General features: G+C 40.4%; 1 long non-coding RNA gene across 4 annotated transcripts; it reads right to left on the bottom strand.

Moving 5' to 3' along the window:
* Positions 1-486: 486 nt before the first annotated feature.
* Positions 487-7,869, bottom strand: LOC115285949. Of its 4 annotated transcripts, XR_003905771.1 has the most exons (6): positions 7,793-7,869; positions 6,421-6,519; positions 4,605-4,682; positions 2,074-2,223; positions 787-855; positions 487-696 (listed from the first exon to the last, which is right to left on the bottom strand). It is a non-coding gene; the product is annotated as an uncharacterized LOC115285949 (long non-coding RNA). The 4 variants fall into 4 exon arrangements; XR_003905770.1 differs by lacking the exon at positions 2,074-2,223; XR_003905773.1 differs by lacking the exons at positions 787-855; positions 2,074-2,223.
* Between the last annotated feature and the right edge of the window lie 15,917 nt (positions 7,870-23,786).

The raw sequence follows: 23,786 nt of genomic DNA, 5'->3' as shown, positions 1-23,786 counted from the left end.
TTTCTTAAAATGGACAACAGTGAAGGTTGCTGCACCAGTGGACTCTTCATTTCATGAACAATTTCTCTGTAGCATGGGGTGCTGTCTGATAGCATTTTACCCACAGTAGAACTTCTTTCAAAATTGGAGTTAATCCTTCCAAACCCTTCTGTTGCCTTATCAACTAAGTTTATGTGATAATCTACATTCTTTGGTGTCATTTCATCGATTGTCACAGCATTTTCACCAGGAATACCTTCCATGCAAGAAACCACCTCCTTTGCTTAACCGTAAAGAGGCAACTCCTCATCCATTAAGACCCTATCATGAGACTGCAATAATTCATATATAATAATAATGGAAGACTTTGAAATATTGTGAGAATTACCAAAATATGTCCCAGAGACGTGATGGGAGCAAATAATTTTGGAAAAAAATGATGCCAGTAGACTTGCTTGATGCAGGATTGCCAGACAAGTTTAATTTGCGAAAATGCAGTATCTGCAAAGCACAGTAAAGCAAAGCACCATGAAATGAGGTGTGCCGGTATATAAAAGAGATCAAAGTAGAACAACTGTGGTTGACTAAATCCAGGGTGGGGTCCAGGAGGCCTTCCCGCACTGTATCCCCAGGATCTCTTCAATGCCTCGGGGTGATCATCGAAGCACTATCTGAAAACTGGTCCTGTCAATTCAAAGAGTCACTGCCCCTAGGAGTCTACAAAACAAGAGATACTGGTTGTTTTCTCTCCGATGGCTACTGAAGAGCATGCTGTTAGTAGCCTTTAGGGAAGTACAAATAATTTACATTTTTTGTTCTTTTTTCGTTGGTCACCTCAGTGGTTCAAATGCAGACAAAGCAGACAAACTCTGAGAGCTAGGTTTAAAAAGAAAAGAAAAAACAGCTCACAGTAACCACCCCTCCCAAGAAAAGACCCTGCAATCTTCCAGCTACAGTAGCAGTAATCCCAAACCCACTACAGCATCTAATTGAAATATCGATTCTTCGGTTAGGTCTCTAACTTAAAATTCCAGAGCGGAGAGCTCCCACCACACAGACACCCCCTTTGCAGAGTCACATCACAGAACACATAGTGTTTCCTTAACATTAAGCTTCCCCAGGCTTTCATTTCAATTAGTCATAAAAAAGATCAAGAAGGAAAGTATTGTCGGAAAGATTCCAGTCAGTGTTTTATTGCCTGAAACAGTTCTTAGGATTAACTGTTTCATATCAGAAAGGGAATTCTGCAGAAAGAGCAATGCTTTTTCTTACAGAAAGGAAGCTGTGGATAAAGCAAAGAATAAAAAATCTACAGTCTTCTAAGTGTCTTGTTCAACATGTTTTCATGAAATAATCTCATTTATGGCATTACAATTTTTCTGAACAAACACCCAATATATGCCAAAAAATTATCACGAATCCAACTTTTGCTCTCCTTCTATTTCCATTTAGGTTCCAAGAACAACAAAATCCCTTGACATTATTGTCTCCTTGGAATACTAATTATGTCACTACCACTGCATGTCTGCTAATCTTCCAGAAATAATGTGAGAATTACGGGGATGCAATAGGAACAGAATGGAATTAGAAACATATTTTGTGAATTTGTCAAAACTACCAGCTTTCTAAGAGTGGCAAAGTGCACATCCAAAAAATTTTTTTTTCATAAAAGGACAAATTCCCACAATGCAGATAAACGATGAGTCTTAATACCACACGTTGAGCACAAACCACGAGCTAGAGCAAGGCCAGCATTCTGTGGGCTCTTTTATTCTTACAAGAAATTTAGTTCACGGCACCTAGGATTTTCATCTCAGAGTACCAGCTTTGAATTCTAGATGAGACCTGTTTTTAATCATGCTTAATGGACCTGGTTCCCAGGAGAATAACAATGAAGGTGAAAATCTCTTGAGCAGGGAGGAGAATACACTTGCTCTGGACACCAGGACCTAATCCTTCCCTCTGAAGGAAGGGAACAATGTCTTCCTCCTCTTCAGTCTCAAACACGTCTTGAATGTATGACTGACTGTCATCGCGCTCTGCTCAACCTGGGCTAAAAACAAGAGAATCGTAAGCTGTGGTGCCTGAAGGTACCTTCGCCATTATCTCCTTCAGCTACATTTTGCAGAAGTAGAAACTGAGGCCCCAAAACTGATGGGTTTCCTGAAGGTACATACATGGTCACATTAAGGCGTAGGCATCTGTATTTATTTTCGCAATGTCTGATCAAGGCTCTCTCCTCTCCTGTAGATGACAAAGTCCCACATCATCCTCAAAATCAAGTCTTAGGGATGTCTCAGGACATCCCCTTCCCCGACCCAGAGCCACTAAGGGGCCCAGACATATATCACCTCTTTCTGGACACCAGCTGCAGGATCTGCTGGTTTTGGGGGTTCCAGTGTGGTCCACTTGGATGTCTCCACACTAATCTCAGATTTTTTCAGCCATGCTCCAAGGCCTTATTCTCTAGCCCATCACTGGCACCCACCTCACTTCTTTGCTATACAGCATCAGTGACCATCAGGCATGCACCTCTGTGCACACACTTCATGCTGGTTCAGTCACATAGGACTTTAGTTTTATGGTCTTCCTCAGCTGGATTCTTCTTCCCATCTGTGTGGCTGCTTCCATTCCATGCCATTGTTACCTCCCATGACTGCTCCCCTTCCTTCCACACCCCACACCCAGGCTTGGGTTAGGATCATCTAGTCTCAGATCTCATGTTTCCATGTATCTGTTATCTCTGCACTAAACTCAGGCACATTACCTAAAATCCTTACATGGGTTTCTCAGATTCAGCTGGACTTTTTTCTCCCAACCATCGAACCAATGAACATGCAGGCATCATGTGAAAGCTATGTTGACTTATAAATATTAACACAGACAAGTGACAGGTAGTTAGGAATGTTTAGACATTTGTGCATTTCTGGGCATCAATTACTCTCTTTTTTTTAAATTTAGTGGATTATTTTGAATACAGTGCACCTGTGATCTTTCTAATCCTCTCATAAAAGAACAGAAACTTTTGACAGAATTTTGCTTCTACCTTTGAAAACCTAATGTTAGTTATGGACAACTATGTGTTTTCTTTAAGGAGTTCAGTCACTAGACTCACAAAATGTTGTATCTGAGAAGAATAAAAATCTTAATTGTGTTTGCAATGAAATATATGAATAAATAGATTGAACACATGAATATTGTATTAATAGCTATGAGCGTCTTCTAGAATGGTGTGTGCTAGGCCAAGTGTAGCTGGTTGTATTATAAGTATCTTTTTATATGTCTGTTTCCCACACTTCATTCCAGGCTAATTGTCTGATTCAGATTGTGTGGCCAGAGCCAGCATAGTATCTGGCACAGGATAAAAACTCAATACTTTTGGAATGAAACATTTATGTAGTCCTAACCTCTTTCTGAAACCTTGGCTAAGTGGATATTTCCCCATGAACTACTTTTCCTATATCCCTTACCAAAAAGTCAGCCTACCCTTAAATTCAAGACACAGTATATTGCCAAAAAAGTTTGTCTCCTATAATATCTTCATTGCCTACATCTGCCCTCTAATGCCAAACAGAATAACCCTGGTTTCTTTTACAGATATTTGAAGACCGTGATTACTTCTCTGTCAAATCTGCACATCTTTGGACTACTATTTCTCTGTTCTTCAATCATATTCAGACATTATCATTAGGGCTTAACTCTCATAAGCACACTCTCCAAGTGGTCAATCTCCCACTTAAACCTTGGCCCCCAAGGTATGCACACAGCATTGCTTGGAATGTCTGGCCAGACCACATTTTGGGAGGGTGTCACTCCTTTGATTTTGATGCCATACCTCTGTTAATGAGGCCCAAGTGTATCAGCTTTTGTAGTAGCAACTAAACTGCCATCATGAAACCTCCACACCCACTCTTCCCCAGTTTCCTATCTGAAGAAGAGCCATTCCTCACACTATTAAAATCAATCCCTCCCCCTTGGACTTTTAACCCTATCTTGTTCTGCCTTTCCAAGGATTTTACACCATCACCTATAACCTCTCTTACTTTCTATGCAACTTCTTCCTGCCTATAGTCCCTTCCAGTAGGCTTTAAACATGATCAGTCTCTTATCTCTCTCTCCATCTCTCTCTCTCATCAATATCATGTTCTACCCTCATCACTTCTCTCAAATTCTCTTTGCCAAGATGACAAATGACTTTATTTTACTAAATCCAAGGACAAAACTAGCCTTCCATTTTGACTTCTTTGCTTTATTTGACTGTTAACTACTTAACAACTCCTTAAAATTCTTTCCTTAGCCTCCATGATGTTTGTCTTTCTGGTTTTTCTTCCATTTCCCTTGTGGGTTCCTGTTCCTCAGCTCATCCTTCAAATGTCTGTGTCCCCTAGGCCTTATCTTCAGCCTCTTCTCTTTCACCTTTCACTAGAGAATGGCATTACCTTCCATTATTTCAACCACCATCTAAAATCTAATGTCTCCCAAATTCTATCTCCATTCCAGATCTTTCTTCCAAGCTAAAGTCTTAATTTAAAAAAAAAAAGGAAAAAGAGGATACCCTCTACTCAGCATTTGCACAGGGGCATTTCTTGAGTCCTCCAACTCAACACCAGCAAACTCAACTCAACTGTTTCTAATCTTCTCTTCTCTTGTTCTTCTTCATTCCTTAAAAGCCAGGATGGACCACTCACTGTTCTCCAAGAGGCCTACAAATGAGATAGGGTGTAGACAAATAAAACTTGCTGAACAAGCCTAAATGACAAGACAATTGGTTCATCTTTGCTCCATCATTGAAATCAACCACTCCTGGTTAGACCTCTCTTTTTTGTCCCTGACAAAAAAGGGCTTAACTCTTATAAGCACACTCTCCAAGTGGTCAATCTCCCACTTAAACCTTGGCCCCCAAGGTATGCACACAGCATTGCTTGGAATGTCTGGCCAGACCACATTTTGGGAGGGTGTCACTCCTTTGATTTTGATGCCATACCTCTGTTAATGAGGCCCAAGTGTATCAGCTTTTGTAGTAGCAACAAAAGCACATTTCAAGCACTGTGAGCATCTTTTTGCACCATTGTCAATTACAAGAATAATTGCATTGAGCTCTCTGTAACTCACTTTCAAGTTCGGTCTTTTTTAAGTCACAACTTAAATTTCTCATCCAGTTTAAACCTTTTCTCGCCAGCCCACCTCTTCTCCCTAACTGGTATAATGTCAGGCCTGCCCCATGAACCAGGGACCTATGCTGAGGGAAGAAAACAATATGGCCTTCTTAGTCTCTCTGCTTGTCACTTATTCTATGGCTTCTGTGTTTCACTCCCTTCGTCTGAGAGAAGTGTCCTTAACCCAGAATGTCTATGACCATTAACAAAGCTCACTGGCCTAGCTTTCCTCACAAAAAGTGAAACTATTGTAGGAAATGACTTCCATAATTACTATTACAAGATCTCAGATTTCTTTTCTCTGAGACAAACACCAATTCCTTTGTCTATAGGGCATTGGCAATTTTTGAATTCCTAAATGTCTTGTCTATCTACAAGCTCATAAAAGAACTGTGGGTCCCTTAGTAATGTTTTTAAGCAAGACCAAAACATGAAGAGGCGTGGCACCACTCCTGGATTTCTAAACGGTACCATCAGCAAAACTGTCTTGTTTACATTGTCATCTTCTTACACCATTGCTGAGACCAGGGCAGCACTTTCATTCCATGTAGACTACATATATTTTTCTAAGATCATGGTCATACTTCAGGAAGGTAGGTTTGCAGCTTTACAATGTCCTCAGTAGTTATTGCTTCATTTACCCCTGAAATGGTGACCCATGGTCTCATTGAAACATTTCTTTTTTCTTTTCAAATTTCTTGACTGTCATGTAATAGTTTGGCTGTTTTGAAAACATCCTTTAGTCTTATAATATATTTACACTGTGGGATTTCAAATATGAGAGTGATGTCGTTGAGCAAGCTTTTGCCGGCAGTGGTACAATTTCAAGTAAGACTCTTGATAACTAAGTGTTTCCTCTAATACCTTAAATCTCAATCTCCTGTGCAAAAACATATTTCAATCGAAGTGACAGCAATCACAAATTACAAATCTGTGTGTGAGAAAGACTTATTTTAAAGTAATTTTAACAGAAATAATGCATGTACACAATTTTAAAGAACAAATAGTGGTCGTCTGCTCCATTCCTCTCTAGAAAATCAAGATTCCCAGTGGCAACATTTTTCAAGTCTTTCAGCTATTTCTTCTGGCATGTGATTCAACATTTCTAAATAAAATCCTTATAGCACTCATTCTTGGTTGTTCAACTTCAGACATTATTTTTTGGTTTCTGAGTTAGGATATAGATTTGGATACTGTGACAGAGCCTAAAATGACAGTGCCTTAAAATTAGCTTATTTTTCTCTTATAAATGACAGAGCATCAAATTAGAAAGACCTTTATTCACCTGATCCAAGACGGCTTGTCAGTATGACCACATTTCATCCAATGGGATCACAGAGAACAGAGTGGGAAGAACATGATTCTTTCCCTTTATGGGCACAACCTAGAAAATGTACATATTAAACACCTCAAATTTGCTTAACAAGTGTGTTTAACAAATTTAGCTTATTTTAAAAGTTTTCTCTGGTTATTGCAACTAAACAGATTTTTTTAAATACAGTTACATAATAAATGCAAAATTCAGAGCAGTGGTTCCCTCTGAGGAAGGAATAAGGCAGATGAAATAAAGGAGAAACTGAAACTGATTTATGGTTAATGCTTAGGCCAAACATTTGGTGATGTGGTTGTGGTCTCCATCATATTATTCTGTTTTATAGTTTTCATATATTACTTTATATGTATCAAATATTTAAGATAGATTATAAGAAGACAAAAGCAGGATAGATATAAAATACTAGAAAGTAATGGCAAGTAAGGTTGGAAGCAGATTAACAGAATTAAGGTATTCCTAGGATCCTTATAATGTTCGGAGCAAGTTTAATTACTATGAGACTTTAAGCTAGATAAGCATGGTAAAACAGCATGGGTAACAATTAAGAATAAATGAAATAAGGGGAAGGGCTTTCAAACCAGAAGTCAGGAAAGAAAAATAAAACATAAAAATAGTAGAACTGATAAAAAATACCAAATAAGAGGTAGAAATTAAGCCAAATAATCAGCAATCACAATGATTATAAGTGACTATATTCACTCATTAAAAGATAAAGACCATTAGGGGGCACCTGGGTGGCTCATTTGGTTGAGCGGCCAACTCTTGATTTTGGCGCAAGTCATGATCCCAGAGTCATGGGATCAATCCCCTCGTCAGGCTCCACAGAGAACCTGCTTAATATTCTGCCTCCCTCTGCCCCCTCCCCTGCTTATACTCTCTCCCTCTTTCTCTCTAAAAAATAAAAACAAATAAAACAAATCTTTTTCAAAAAAAGATAAGAACCATTAGGTTAGGATAAAAACAAGCAAACAAAAAATAAGCCAAATGCTATGTATGAGCACACCTTAAATAAAAGAAGACAGGTTCAAAGTAAAAGGAAAAAAAAGTTATACAGCAGGAATATATTAAACAAAACAAAACCAAAAACAAGCTTTCATGATATCAGGGAGAAAATATACTTTAAGGCCAAAAACATTACAGTTAAAGAAAAGCACTACATCACAGCAATGTTTTAGTTTACTTCAAAAATATAATAACTATAAACTACTATGACCTAATAATATGGCCTCAAAACATACCAAGAAAAAACAATCTATGATAAAGATCAAAGCTGTGTCCCATCTAACCTCCAGAAACATATGCTTTCAATATTAGACCTATTTACCTGAGCTCCGTCTCCCACCTCCCTTCTCATACTACAACGCCCTGATCTTTCTTGCAGGCAGGGGTTCCCTATTCCCACACAGCTGGAGTCTGCCTGAATTGGCCAATGGGAATGCATTTCTCTCTTTCTCTGCCAAACGCCATTTCCATGGCAACAGCAGCATCTACACTCTGGTCCAGATCCCACCGGCTGATCCTGCCTAAAGTTCCAATCATCTAGCCTCTCTTTATCCCTGCTATTCCCAGTCTCTAAGTTTTTGTCATTATCTTTTCTTCCACTTTTTAGCTCTTCCACCACAAGGGTAACCAAGTATCTGCCTACAGTCTATCTTGTTTCAAATACTCAGAGTGGTTCCTATTTTCATAGTTAGCCTTATCATTAGCATTCCATTGTTTCCATAGCAAATGGCAACAAATTAAGTGGCTTTAAAACAACACAGATTTATTATCTCATGGTCGTATGGGTCAAGAACCCAGTGGGCTTGACTGGTGTCTCTGTTCTGAGACTCACAAGGCTGAAATCCTTTTACACTTTTTTCCAGCTTTATTGAGATGTAATTGACAAATAATACTGTGTAAGTTTAAGGTGTACAATGTGATCATCTGATACATGTATATACTGTGAAAGTAATTACCACAAAAAGGTTACTTAACACATCCATCACTTCACATAGTTATAATTTTCCTGTAGTGAGAAATGTATGATTTACTCTCTTAGCAACTTTCAAGTATACAGTACAGTATTGTTAATTACGGTCATCACGATGTATGTTAGATCCCCAAAACTTATTCATCTTATAACAGGAAGTTTGTGGTCTTTGTACAACATCTTCCCAACTCCCCCACCCCAGTTCACGACAAACTACCACTCTACTTGCTGTTCTATGGGTTTAACTAACTTTTTTTAAGATTCTACATATAAGTGTGATTGTGGAGTAATTGTCTTTCCCTTCCTGACTAATTTCACTTAGCATAATGCCGTCAAGGTCCACATATGTTGTGTAATATTGTGTGTGTGTGTGTGTGTGTGTGTGTGTGTGTGTCTAATCTCTCCATCTGTTGATGGACACTTAGGTTGTTTCCATGTATTGACTATTTTAAATAATGCTGAAATAAACATTGGAGTACAGATATCTCTTTGAGATAGTGATTTCATTTCTTTCTAATATACACCCAGGGGTGAGATTGCTGGATCATATGGTAGATCTTTTTTTAATTTCTTGAGAAATCTCCATACTGTTTTCCACAGTGGTTATAAGAATATACATTCCCACCAACAGTGCACAAGGATTCCCTTTTCTCCACACGCTCACCAGCACTTGTTATCTCTTGTCTTTTATAGAAGACCTATTCTAACAGGTGTGAGGAGATATTTTATTGTGGTTTTCATTTGCATTCCCTAATGATTAGCGGTGTTGAATATCTTTTCATGTACCTGTTCATTTGTAGTTCTTCTTTGCAAAAATGTCTATTTAGATCCTCTATCCATAAATTGGTTTGTTTGTTTTACTTTGGATTTTTTGTTTTTTGCCATTGAATTGGCTCTATCTTGGATTTCCAGTGTTCTATTGAACAAGAATGGTGAGAATAAGCACCCTTGTCTTATTCTTGATTCTAAAGGAAAAGCTTTCAGTTTTCTACCATTGGGGATGATGTTAGTTGTGGGTTGTTCATATAAGGGTTTTATTATATTGAGATGTGTTGCTTTTATGCCCAATTTGTTGAGAGATTTTAACATAAAATGGTGTTGAATTTTGTCAAATGCTTTGTCTGCATCTATTGAGAGAATTGTACAATTTTTTTCCTTTATCTTATTAATGTGTGTATCACGTCTGTTGATTTGCATATGTTGGACCATCCCTGCATATGATACAAGGGATAAATCCCACTGTCATGGTGTATGGTCCTTTTAATGTGTTATTGAATTCAGTTTGCTGGTATTGTGCTGAGAATTTTTGCATCTGTATTCATCAGGATCATTGGCATGCGGTTTCCTTTACTTGTAGTGTCCTTATCTGACTTTGGTGTTAGGGTGAACTAGCCTTGTAAAATAAATTTGGGAGTATTCTTTCCCCTTCAGTTTTTTGGAAGAGTTTGATAAGGGTTGGCATTAATTCTTCTTTAAATGGTTGATGAATTTCAGCCATGAAACCATCTGGTCCTGGGCTTTTCTTTGTTGGATGGGTTTTGATTACTCCTTTCATCTGCTCTGGAAGAATGGGTGGCCATGTCTTTTGCCAGGTCCTCTGAGTGGACTGGACTGGTGTCTGACCATTGCAGAAAGGACTAGGGTCAAGTTTAGGGTCTTTTCAGGGCCTTTAGGACTACTGCTAGTGGGCCTACTCATAGACTGCAGCTCTAAGGGGGCTGGAGTCAAGTATAGGACCCCTTCAGGATCTCTGGGGGTGCAGATAGGAGTATCTCCTGCAGGATCCCTGTGCCAGGAAGACTATTCATAAACTGTGACTGGGATGGGTGGGAGCCCAGTTATAGGACCCTTTAAAATTTTTGGAAAAAAATTTTATTTATTTTTGAGAGACAGAGAGATAGAGCACAAGCAGGGGAGGATCAGAGAGAAGGAAGGTACAGAATCTGAAGATGGGCTCCAGGCTCTGAGCTAGCTGTCAGCACAGAGCCCAATGCAGGACTTGAACCCACGAACCAGGAGATCATGACCTGAGCCGAAGTCGGACGCTTAACTGACTGAGCCACCCAGGCGCCCCTGTAGGACCCTTTTAGAAATATACCCTGACCAAGCTTAGAAGACATACCTTCAGGGATTCCCAGACTGTGACCAAGAAGGGCTACAACTAGCTTATGGGCCCCTTGAGAGTCCACAGCTAACACTGAGGTCTATATCACCCAATGCATGGCATGACTTTTCCCTTGGTAAATGGTGTTGATGACAGGACCAAAGCCACATGGGACTGTAGCTGAGTCTTCAGGGGTATGAAGCTATTTCTAGGTCTCCACCCAGACACAGTCAGTGAAGTAGCGACCTGGGTGTAGGCCTGCTTTTCCAAAGTGGCTCTTCTTGGTCTTGGGCTGCACCAGGGTTTCACAGTCTCTTACCTGAATTCCAAACTCCCACAAAGACACTTTTGTCCACATATGGAGGCCAAATTATTGTTATTAAGGGGCAGATAGCTGTGAGGGATGTCTCATCTGGTCGTCTTGCTAACCGGTATTCCTTTCTGAAATCTGTATCTTATGACATTCAGGCTATCGGCAGAATTTTGTTCTTTGCAGTTGTAGAACTGAGTTTTCCATTTCCCTACTGGCTGCTTTCTGGGAGCTGCTTGCAACTTCTAGAAGCTGCCTGCATTCCTTGGCTCATGGCCCCTTTTTCCATCTTTAAAGCCAACAACAGTGGTCTGGTCCTCAGCGAGGTGTATCCTTTCTATCTATTCTGCCTCCCTGTCTTTTGCCAGTTATTTCTCACTTACTGTTTCACCTTATTCCTCTGATTATAAAGGCCCATGTGACTACATCTGAGCCACCTGAATAATCCAGAACAATCTTTCAATTTTAGAGTCAGCTGATTAGCAACTTTAACTCCAACTACAAATTTCCTTTTGCTATGTGCCATAACAGATTTCCAGCCCAATTACCAGGGAATAAAGATCATGGCCCCACCTAGTTAGGACTAGCTTCACTCCTAAGGAGTGATTCCTGACAAGAACTGGTGTAAAAGGGAATATAACTCTGAAGGAGTGAGCTAAGGCTTTGCACTGTTCCCCCAGGACTCTGAAAGCCCCAATGCGGTGGTTCAAGGCCCTCCCAAGAATCAGCACAGATGTTAACCTGACTCATTAGGACTTTACGCCTCTTCCTTTCTCCCCTGCATTTTACAAGTAGGAAGTAAAGGCTCAGAGAAACCAAGTCATTGCTCAAGGTCACAAACGCAGTTCATGACAACGTGATGGAAATATCTGATACTCATTCATTCATTTATCCACTCAATAACACTTGCTAAGCCCTACCAGCTAAGTGGACCAGGGAAATAAACATGAAATCAACATTGCCCTTCCACCTCTCAGAGATTTTTGTTTGTTTTCCAAAAACACAAGTGCAGTAACATGTTTGCATGTTTGATGTTGGTTCCGTAGTTTCCCACACATTTTTACATAGAAGTTTGATTTTATCTAAGAACATCTGCTTCAGCTCAAAGGCAGCTATCATGTTGATAGGACCTGATTCAAACACAAGCTGTGTGTCTTTAGGGAATTCACTTAGTAATAGTATTTACCTGGTAGGGCCGTTATGAGCAGGGTTGAGTAGTATATGCAGGCCACTGGGAACTAGCATACAGCAGGTACTTAGTAAGTGGTAGCTGTGATCATTGTCATTATCCAACCTCTTTGAGCCTCAGCTTTATTGTTTATTAAGTAGGTATAATAATAAACATCTCATGGGGTGATTACATGAGAAAGTATCAATACAGCACATGAGGCACACAGTTTGTACCAACACACATCCCCTTCTCCCCTCCCTAACAACCTCACTAGTGGACTGATTCTTCTTGAGGCTTACCCCTTCAATAAAACACTTCAAGGAGGGTCTGTGATGGAGATGAAATGCAGCAGGAGTCAGGATTTCAGAGTTCTTTAGAGAATCTGAAACTACCATCCTATGTGACTTTAGGCAACGGGTTTGGCCTTTATGATCCTCAGTTTCCTCATCCATGAAGAACAGAATGCTCTAGAAAATAGTCTTCACCTCCTGCTTTGGTTTTAAATTAACCAGAGAGTTAAGCTAATCTCTGGGAATGTAATCTTCCAAAATGCATGAGGCTTGCAAATCCCTTCATCGTGCAGTTTTAAGAGTCAGTCTCCCTGCTCACTTCATTTTCTTTTTGCTGATGTGATGGTCTCCCCGGGGAGCTCTCAGATGGACCAAAGGATGACACAGAAAACTGGAAGCCAGATGAGACCCAGAGAGACACCCAAACAAATAAGAGGGTGCCAGACCTGAGACAGATAGGTGGTTTCTCAACCAGAGCTGCAGCCCCAGAGGGGGAAAAAAAAAAACTCAGGCTGTCGGAAGAAACCTTGTGAAGAGAAAACCGTGACATATGGAGAAGCTAGTATGAAGTGGCCCTTGTTAACATTCTCCACTGTCCAGTGATATAGTACCCATCCCTGGATCATGCTGCCCCCATGTTAGGACCTGACAGGCCTCCATGCTAAAGGAGGCCATGGAGTTACCCACCCTATGGGAAGAGCCCAAGAACAGCACAAGGAGATTTGGAAAGAAAAGACCCAGAACCAAGCACAGAGCCAAGCCAGGCAAGGACAGGATTGGTAAATTGTCTCTTAGTGAGAAGCCAGCACCCCAAACACAAAGCTGTGTTCTTACCCACCTCAGAAAGAGTTCTTTTGGTTTTTCTAGAAACAGAGACTCTGTTAAGCTGTCTCAAAACATAAACCTTTATTGTCGGGATGCACAGTCAACAAAAGAGACTGGTTCACAAGAGAAGCCAGTTTGTTGTCTACAATTCAAAGCATAACCAGTGCTGGGACTTTGCTGTTTGTTCTCTCCTTCTATTTATGTCTTCTTGTTCTCTGACAAACTGGCTTGCTTTCTGTATTTTCTGAGTGATATTCCAAAAGGAGAAAATCTGGCTATTCTAGTTGATTACTATTGCCCTTACTTTTCAGGCTAATCTTCCTTACGACTCAGTGGCCAGACCATGAATTGGCTGCCCTCAAATCAGATATTTACTACCAACCTAGTAAGTACCAACTCTTTATTTAAGGAGCTATGTAGGGGTGACCTGTTGTGGGTGGGACTCATAGCATTCAAAGGTAGTGGTGAATAGCAGGCGCCATGGTGACCATGTCTAGTGAACATCCATGTAACAAACAGTAATTAAGAGACTATAATGTGTTGGTACCTGCCCCGTACCGCAGGAAGTTCCCATTTCTGCCCCTCAGGGTCCAATCAGTGGCAGCATCTACAAGAAGAGAGATTCCACCTAACGTCACAGAGACTTGATATCTTGGCCTTAGGCCTGATAGGAAGGGAAATGAGGGAGGAAGTAAACAGCAGGACCTGGACAGACAGAGGGTTCCTAGAGAATGCAGTTCCAAAAATTGCTCTGGATGGATTTCTGCCTGGGTTCTGGGTTGTCCTTGATGGAGTCACTGGTATCATAACCTGTGCACACAAATGCATTCCTTCCCGTCCTTTCTGTTCCAGCTGACAACGCCCCAAATAATGCTCATACTGATAGATTCATTAGTTGGGAATCAGACAGACCTGGGGTCTATCTCTGGCTCAGCTGTGTGTCCTTGAGCAGCTCACTTAACATCTATAGGGCTCAGTGTCCTCACCTATTAAATTACACAAAGGAAACCTACTGCATGCATGGACCACTATGTTTGGGATCATTCTTTCCATTGCTATTGGCATGTGACTGAACAGTGTTTGACTCTTAATGGAGTCATTATTCTTTCTGTAACAGGAAGTGGATGAAGACTTGGAAAGAAAGGAGGAAGGACTTCAAGGCATTGCTTCAAAGGCAGAAGGTAGAAAGGGAATAGTGTCAGGGCCCCTGAGGTCACGGGCTCCAGAACCAGTTTCTTACACAGCCATCCTGGGGATGAGCTGGTGCCTGGGTGGGAGACAATCCAGAGTTATGATGTCAGAGTCCAGGCCGGGGATGACTCAGAGAATCCTTGGCTGACGCAGCTCTGAGAGGGCAGAAAGCTCATTTACTACTCACTGCTGGAGCCTCTCGTCCACATTCTGTTACACGGCTGAGACCTCGGGAGCCCAGAGACAGCACTGTGGGGAGATTACCCTTCCCTCCTGGAGATGCTCTATCACTAGATGAAATGGCCTGATGCCCAGAGCAGCATAGGAGATTCAGGAAGAAAGGCATGACCCCTAGAAGGCACACAACTGGGCATAGTCTTCTGTTTTCAAGATCAAGGCTACATGACAGCTACAAAAGTAATGATAAAAGAAAACAGAGGCTGAGAATGGGTCTATGAGATTGCCAAGTTTCTTCTCCAAGAACTATTTTGGGGCAGGATAGGATCTTTTGGACTGCATAAACTCTAAAATTCTTGGATAATTCAGGATAGGAAAGGAAGGGGTATTGGCTGTTCTATTAATCTGGATATGTGGGTGCTGTAGAGAGCTTTAATCTTAAAAACCAAAGTGAGAGAAGCCTTATGCAGCTCCCCACCCCATAGGGGAAAGACATCATTGTGTTAATATTCTGAGAACATAGGCCTGGAAGGGATGGTCCTATGGGCTTTGAACACAGCTCTCCAGGGATTAGAAGTCCATTCAGGGACTTTCACTGTATCAGGCCCACTTAGGGAGTGACCAATTATCCTTCTTCATTTGGGCTGGGTTTTGATCACCGTACTGTGGACCAACCCAGATGTCTTTGTACTGTCCATGGCTGCCTGTTGGAGCTTGAGGTTCACATGCAGCTTTGCCAATAATAGGATACAGCCAAGCATGCTCAAAGCAGTAGGGCTGAGTGGGCTGGGAAGGAAAGATGGTTTCCATTCAGTCTGGAAGCTGATAATGTTCCCCCACCTGTGCTAATCTTACCTGGCACCTACCTCACCACGTGTTGTATATCTGAAGGTTCATCTTCCTCAAACCCTTTACTCAAACGTAAAATATGTGTGACAATATTCATCTGCAAGAAGGAAAATCATAATGAAGTTAAAGCTCAGATTCTGCTCTTCACACAGCTGTGTTATTAATTTTGGCATTTCGGCTTTATTCGTGAACTACTTGACACCCCACACAGCAGGATGTTTTGGGTGACTATAATGAAATTCATACAAAGAAAACAATTTAAATATCTGTATAACTCATATAGATTAATTTAGTTCAAGTATAGTTTAGTTTTTTTTAATTTGCCTTACCAAATTGTTATTTTCCTGGTAAAATAAATTTTTCTTCTCACTATTCCCTAACTGTACAGGGAAATAGACAAGATATGGTCATCTGGAGCTCCCATTGCCATCCATGGAAAATTCTAGAAGCTATTATTCTAGAATAATACTAGTTCCAAGTAAGTGGCTTATTGAATAAAGGAGGAATTGCCTTTGGGGAGATACTTTGGAATGTGAAGAGCTTAAATCTGAATGGGGAATATGAGTGAGGAAAAACATGACCCTAACATGTTGAGCATATTGATGTTAGGTTGAGGTCAGTATGTTGTTTGTGACTCTACTAAACAAAGGATATGAAGAAAAAAATTAGCATTCATTTTATCTATTATGTGCCAGCCATTGCACATAATATTTTAAATAAATTATATTTTTGAGGTTATGTTTAAAACTAATCTGTATGTTGCCTCACTTAACCTATTAAGCATAATAATAGTCTTGGCATCATCGAATGGTAAGGTAACATATGTGGCGAATCTTTGGTCAGACTCATCTTTGGTCTAATAGACTGTGGATCAGAATGGGTATATACAGTGAAAACCCATTGCTAGAGACACCACTGTGTGCACGAGGAGTGAAGAGAAGCCATTTCTAGAGGAAAGAGAATATGGTGAACTCTACAAAGACTCCAGAAAGTGCCTTCTAGAGTAAATCTGGACATGGCTCTCTATTCCTTAGTTTCATGCTCTGTAAAGTTGGGGTAATAGTAGGACCTTCTTAGGATCACTGTGAAAATGAAGTGAGAAATATAAAATATTTTAGATAATGATTATGTATAATCAGTTCTTTCCAGGCATATGTCAACCAGCTCACTCTTCTTTCAGTTTCCATCTGAGCCACCACTTCCTTTAAAAATCTCTCTGTAACTCCTAAACTCTAAATTAGTTTCCCCAACTTAGTTTCCCTAACTTACTCTGGTTTACCCCTTGAGTAAATGAGAGGGAGCAGGATTTGCACCCAAGACTCATGAGTCCAAAGAACCATGCTTTCCCACTATGTATGATCCCTCATTAGGCCAAAATCTGTTGAGAATTTCTGTGTTCTGGGTGTAGCATCATATATTTCCATTTCATCTTGGTTAGACTTTGCAACAATCTTTTGATGCAAGTGTATCAGTTTGCCATGTGAAGAAACTGTGACTTACATGCCCAAGGTCATATGGCAGACCTAAGATCCAGTCTTCTATGTCCAGAGAAACGATCTGTGATCATGACTCAGACATCCAGCAAGCCCCAATAGCCAGACTAGCAAACCCCAACAGTCAGAACCAACATGAAAGATCACAAGGCCTAAATGGGTCAAACTTCTCCTCCTGAAATATTCTGACAGACTTTGTTGATCTCTGGATTTTGCCTTGCTGTCCTGTCTTCCACCAGCAGCACCGTACTGCCCTGGTGAGCTATTTATAGACACCTGAAATATGTTTTAGTATAGTTCATATGTATCTGTTGCAAAGTATTGTGGGAGTAATTTCTTTTTAAATATCCAGGGAAAATTCAGGAGGCAAAAGAAAATAAAATAGTTGGGGGGGAAAAAAGTACTCTGCTTAAGGTGTTTGAAATCTGTTTATAGATTGGCATTTTTCTCTTTCCTCTTTTTAACATTTCTATCAAGTCAGTGAATGTTTATTAAAATGCTTGACAAAAGGGAATATCTTATTTAAATAATGCTCTTTAGGTAATATGCTATTTTGTAAGTATCACACAAACTTTCTTCCTACTGTTTTCTTTTCATGGTTAAAGGAAAGGAAGTTCAGAATTATAGTTTGAGAAATAATAAAGAGCTAGGCTGCATTTCCTCAGCGGTCAGTGCCCATTATGCCAGCCATCTTCTCTTTAGCTAGTAAAATGCAACTGGAAATTGTAAAATAATTGTCCCAAAACAACAATTGCCATACTATTGTCTATCAAAAACATCTTTGGTTAAGAACACAATAGTGACTCTAGCTCTTAAATGCTGATTCAATATAAAAGGTTAACCTAGAATCTACACATCATTTCTTTGGCATCTTGTCAAGCATCATAAAGAATAACATAAAAAAGAAACCATCAAATTCTGCCTTCAAATTGTCCCTCAAGAGTAAAAGAAAGCCAAGATACACACCAAAGTTTTAGAATGCCATAGCCCACCAACAGCAGTGCAGAGGAAATACTTCCAAAACAGGGTCAAGGACACCTGGGGTCTTGGTCAGTTCAGGCTGCTACAATAAATGTCACAGACTGGGGAGAGGGAGGGGGGAGCTTAAGCAACAAACATGGATTTGTCTCAGTTCTAGAAGCTGGAAGTCTGAGATCAGGGTGCCAGCATGGGCAGGTTCTGGTAAGAACTCTCTTCCTGGCTTGCAAATAGCCATATTCCTCACAAGGCATAGAGACTAATCATGTCTCTTCTGTCTCTTCTTATAAGGCTTCACCCTCATGATCTAATTAATTCCCAAAGGCCCTGCTTCCAAATATCATCACACTGGGGACTAGGTTTCAATATGTGGATTGGGGAGGGGCACAAGAATTCAATCCATAGCATCTGGGTTCTAGAACCATCTTGGATGACAACTTGCTCTATCCCACCCTTCTCTGGGCCCTCATTTCCTTATACGCAGTGTCAGAAATGCTAATGGGAGGGTACTGCCTCAGACTCCACTGGGAGATCTATGATACACACAATACAGTTACTGTATTATATCTGAAAATCTGAGAAATTCTAACACTTAAAACACATCTGACCCCAGGGTATCTGGATTATAGGTGTAGATTTGCGTTTTCTTATCACAGTGTAGACCACTGTGGCTTTACGTGAACTTTCTCCGTGACACGGAGTATCTCTAACTCAACTTTTCATCTCACCTTTTCATCTAGAAAAATATTCTGCACCATGCAAAACCCATTCTAAAGGCTCCTTCTTCTGTAAAGCTGTCCCCAAGCTACATCAGTCCTTGTCTTCTGTGTCCTGGACAGACTTAACTTAGTAACTAGCTCTTCTGTGTAGGTAACCATCTGCACATTATAGCGTGGACCCTGTTGATGGTACCCATCTGTTTATAGGTCCAATGTTCCTCTTCTGGCCTGTAGGCTCCTGAAAGGTAGGAGCTGCCTTACTGATCTCTGACTGCAGCCCCCGGCAGAGCTCCTGGAACTAGGAAATGCCTGGCAATTTGAGGTCAGCACTCAGTAAAGAGCAACCCACCAATCTATCACACCTGGGGAAGATGCATTGAGGTCATTCTGATGCAGGACAAATAAGGAGACAGAGAGGCAAAGGCAGAGCTCTCTAACTCCCTTCCCAGAGCACAGGAATCCCCATTCTCCTGGCTGGTGCTCTGATACTGCTCCGTCTGCTTCTCCCGCCCACACCAGCAGCTCCAGGACACAGAACATAAGCTACCACACTATTCCCAGAGCTGCAGATGGGAGACGGTCCCCTCTCCACGCCCTCCCAAATAGTAACAGAGGCCAAGTTGTCCTCCAGCCCATGGGGCTGGGTATGCAAATGAGACTGGTCCTCAGAAGCTAGGATAGAAGATATTTAGCTATCTTCAGCGCCACAGTTCTGAGATTCAAATATATAGAGATGAGGTAAGCAGTAGTTATCAGAACAATAATGATATTGGCATAGGGCATCAGGGCTTACAAAGGACTTTTACTTACATTTTCTCACTTAAGTAAATGCTCACGTAACCCTGTAAAGTAGATACTGGTATTGTGCCCAATTAATAGATGAGGAAACTGAGGCTCAGGGAGAATAACCATTAGCAGTAAAGGCACAAAATTAATTGAAAAGAAGTTGGGGTTAAATGTAGATTTGCAGTGGGGGACGCCAGGATGGCTCAGTCAGTTAATTTCAGCTCAGGTCATGATCTCATGGTTCGTGAGTGTGCTGACAGTGCTGAGACTGCTCCGGATTCTCTGTCTCCGGCTCTCTCCTCCTCTGCCCCAGTCCCAGTCCCATGCAAGCTCACTCTCTCTCTCTCTCTCTCTCTCTCTCTCAAACATTTTAAAAAGAAGATTTATGGGGAAAACACTCATACTCTCAAATTTGCAGGAGAGAGTATTGGCCAAAGCCATAGACAAAACAAATAATAAAAAAAAAAAGGACTTAAATTCTATTTTCCTGATGGCAGGAAAGGGAGGTTAGAGTTCTATGCATAGAAAGGTCTAGAGTTTTGATTCTGAGAGAGAAAAAATGGTATAACTGCATTAGAACTGGCATTAGCAAAAAGAAAGAAAGAAATCTGGTTGAGGGCTCCATGGCATCACAGAGCTAAAGTTGATGAGACCGTGACTTCCATTAAATTAAAAATAATATATGACTATTCTAGAAAATGTAGGGGTGCCTACAGTAGTTAAGTGTTAACTTTGGCTTCAGGTCATGATCTCATGGTCCATGAGTTTGAGCCCCACATGAGGCTCTGTGCTGACAGCTCAGAGCCTGGAGCCTGCTTTGGATTCTGTGTCTCCTTCTTTCTCTGCACTCTTCCCCCTCTCAAAATAAATCAACATTAAAAAACATTTTTAAGAAAATGTAGGAAAAAAACACAAAAATTAAAAGAACAGATAATTGTTTAAGCCACTCTAAAGTCTCATCATGTAAAGTCAGCTCTCCAATTATTTACAATATAAATTTTTATTTTAAGGGATTTTTTTAAAGGTAGATGTTATCTGCTAAATTTCTCTTAATCAGTGAAAGTGATTATTTTACTATACCCCCAACAACATTAGGTACCATTATTTTGTTTAAACACCAGATGTTTGGATGGGGAATTTTTGAAAGGGGAAAATAAGCCCTCACTATTGTTTTCATTTGCATTTATTTGGTTACTCAGGGAAGTTTTAAAAAAATGTGTGCAGCTATTTACCAACATACTTCATATTTATGTTTTGCCTATTTATATCCTTTCTCCATGTATTTCCTGGGGTCCTGGTATTTGTGATATTGAATTTATATGAGTTTTATATATATTAAAAGAAGTTACCCTTTGTCAAACTTCCGACAGCATCATCTCTAGTCTTGTTGATTGCCTTTTAATCTTGGTGATTTTTTTTTGATGTATAAAAGTTTTAAATTTTTATGTAGTTAGATCTATCAGTCACATCCTTAGTGATTTATTTCATCAATTCTAAGCTTAGAAAACTCTCCCCCTCAGGAAGCTTGATAAATATTCACATCTATTTTCTTCCAGATTTTCTAACAGTTAAGGTTTTTAAATATTTAACTCTTTAATCCATCTGGAACTTATTCTGATGCTTCTAGTGAGGTAAGAAATGTTCAAAATTCTTCTAAAAAATAAAGCACTCAACGCCTCACATGTTTAGCTGATATTAGCATAAACCTTGAAGGCCAAGTAGTACCAGCTTCAAAGGCAGCAAATTTCTTAATAGAGTTTAGGATTTCCCCCCTTAATAGCACAGCGTACAAAATACACACACTTGCCAGTCATGGCTCCAAGTGAATTTATCAGCAAGCTGCACACCCAGCATACGGTCTTTTTTTCATTATTAAGAAAAGTAAGTAATAAATAGGAACTGAGGCTCCCACCAATCATTAGCAAATCCTCCAAAGAAAATTAAGCACATATTGGAATCTTGTCCCCAGTGGACTCCTGCAATCTCTCTGACTGAATCATTTCACCAAAGAAAACTTTTCCCTCCTTCCAATCTCGTTAAAAGTACGCGGTGACTCATTCCAAAGAGCACATGCAGAAGAAACCAGAATACACGCAGTTTGATTTCTCTCCACGCTGGGGAAACATTCCTGCCTCTCGCTGCCTTCCAGCCCAAAGGCAGCCACGTCTGGAGCTGCACTGAAAAAGATTTGTGGCTTATTGTCCTGATGGATGCCAGAGTAATGGAATGCCTCCGTACTTTGTCCTGGAAAGGCAGGCCAACAAGGCATTGTGCTATTGACGGCTCGCATTATAATGGAGAAATATTAGGGGGATATTTCAATAGCCACCCAGAGGAGAAGCAGTGGCTATAAGCATGCCACAGACTGCTTCCAAGGAGAGTAAAAGGGACATAAAAAAAAGGGGGGTGGGGCAGGGCCGGGGTGGAAATGATCAGGAAGGAAAAAAAAAAGTGCACTCAGAGAATGCATGTGAATGCAAAGCCTGTTTGCCCGCCTGGTTCTCTAGAGAAGGGCAGTAACGATTCCTCGTATGTGAACTCCACAGTTATAGCGTTATTAATTTATGCAGCGCTGTAGACCACAAGCGGGACTTCATGGTAATTAAGTTACAGATAAAGTCAGGTTAGTTTCCCTCTGAATATAAACAGTTACGTTCTGTTTTACAAATGCACAAGGAAAACTGGCGGATTTTTGGCCAAAGAAAAGTGTCTGGTAAACATATATTTCATGCAGAACCTGTCAGTAACTCAATGTCTTAAAAAAAAATAAAGACCACCTAGCACCTAGCAATAGATTTAACAGATCAGTAGAATGATGGAGACTTAGCCAATAAACCACTCCATGAGAGAACTGAGTAGGGAGGTTGGAGGCAAGAGGCTTAATAGGAGTCCCTCCTATGAGGTTCAAGTTAGTAATGTACAAACGTTCGAGTAGACCCTGGGGACAAGATTAAAACCCATTATCGTGGTCACCTGGAATGATCAGAAGTGGATTAAACCAAGACATAACCCTTAAAAAGTGGCATACACTGAATCTAGCAATTTTACTTCTAGGGATTCATTCTAAGTAAATACCATTGTGATGGCTACATTTGGGGGTGTCAACCTGACTGAACCAGAGGGTGCCCAGATTTATTGAAACTTTATTTTGGGGTGTGTCTGTGAGGGTGCTTCTGGATGAGATTAACTTTTGCATTCTTAGACTAAGTAAAGTAGGTTGCTCTCCCCCCTTGGGTGAGCCTTATTCAATCAGTTGAAGGCCTGAGTAGAATAAAAGGCTGAGTAAGAAAGAATACTTTCTTTCAGCATCTGGTGACTCAGTCAGTTAAACATCCAACTCTCGATTTTGGCTCAGGTCAAGATCTCATGGTTCATGGGTTTGAGCCCCACATCAGGCTCTTCATTCACAGTGCAGGGCCTGCTTCAGATCCTCTGTCTCCCTCTCTGGTCCTCCCCCACTCGTGCTAGGCCTCTCTCTCTCAAAAATAAATAAGCATAATAAATAATTTTTTAAAAAAGAAAGAATTATTTCTCTCTGTCTGATTTTGAGCTGGAACATCAGTCTCCATCTGTCTTCAGACTCAGACTCAAACTAGAACACCTTTGGCTGTCCTGGTTCTCAGGCCTTTGGACTTGGACTGGAACTATATCATTCAGTCTCCTAGTCTTCAGCTTACTACCTGCAGATCTTGGACTTCCCAGCCCCCGTAATCACATGAAAATTGCTTATGATAAATATATGTATATTTCCTGTTGGTTCTGTTTCTCTACAGAACCAAGACTAATAAAATTGTGGATGTGTGCAGAGATTTTCCTACAAAGATGTTCATCACAGTATTGTTTATAAAATTGTGTTAATGTTTATTTATTATTTCTGAGTGAGAGAGAGAGAGAGACAGACAGACCATCAGAGAGGGAAGGACAAAGAGAGAGGGAGACACAGAATCCGAACCAGGCTCCAGGCTCTGAGCTGTCACCACAGAGCCTGATGAGGGGCTTAAACCCATGAGCCATGAGATCATGACCTGAGCTGAAGTTGGACACTTAACCAACTGAGCCACCCAGGTGCCCCCACAGTATTGTTTATAATAGCAAACATTTGCAATCCACCCACATTTTTACTTGACAGTTTACTGTGAACAAATCTCCATTCTATTGATATATCTGTGGACACTTATTTTGAATGACTAGAGTCTTCCATTGATGAATGCATCATAATTAGTTTAATCAATATACACAAGGATTTAAAATTATGTTACATAAGCTCTTTATTATGTTCACTAAATTGAAAAGAGCAAACTAAGCTGACACCACAAATATTGTCTATTTTACTTTTATTTTCTGCTTACTGGATCTCTCAGGAGTACCCTCTCCAGCAGTTCATAGTTTTATTTGTTTTATTACCAACAAAATGCCTCCTCACAAGGCATTTTTATTGTATCTAGATTGTCAT

The sequence above is a fragment of the Suricata suricatta genome, chromosome 1, assembly GCF_006229205.1.
Source record: "Suricata suricatta isolate VVHF042 chromosome 1, meerkat_22Aug2017_6uvM2_HiC, whole genome shotgun sequence".
Taxonomy (NCBI): Eukaryota; Metazoa; Chordata; class Mammalia; order Carnivora; family Herpestidae; genus Suricata; species Suricata suricatta.
Note: the sequence above shows the minus strand (reverse complement) of the source record. Positions and strands in the feature narration are given on the sequence as shown.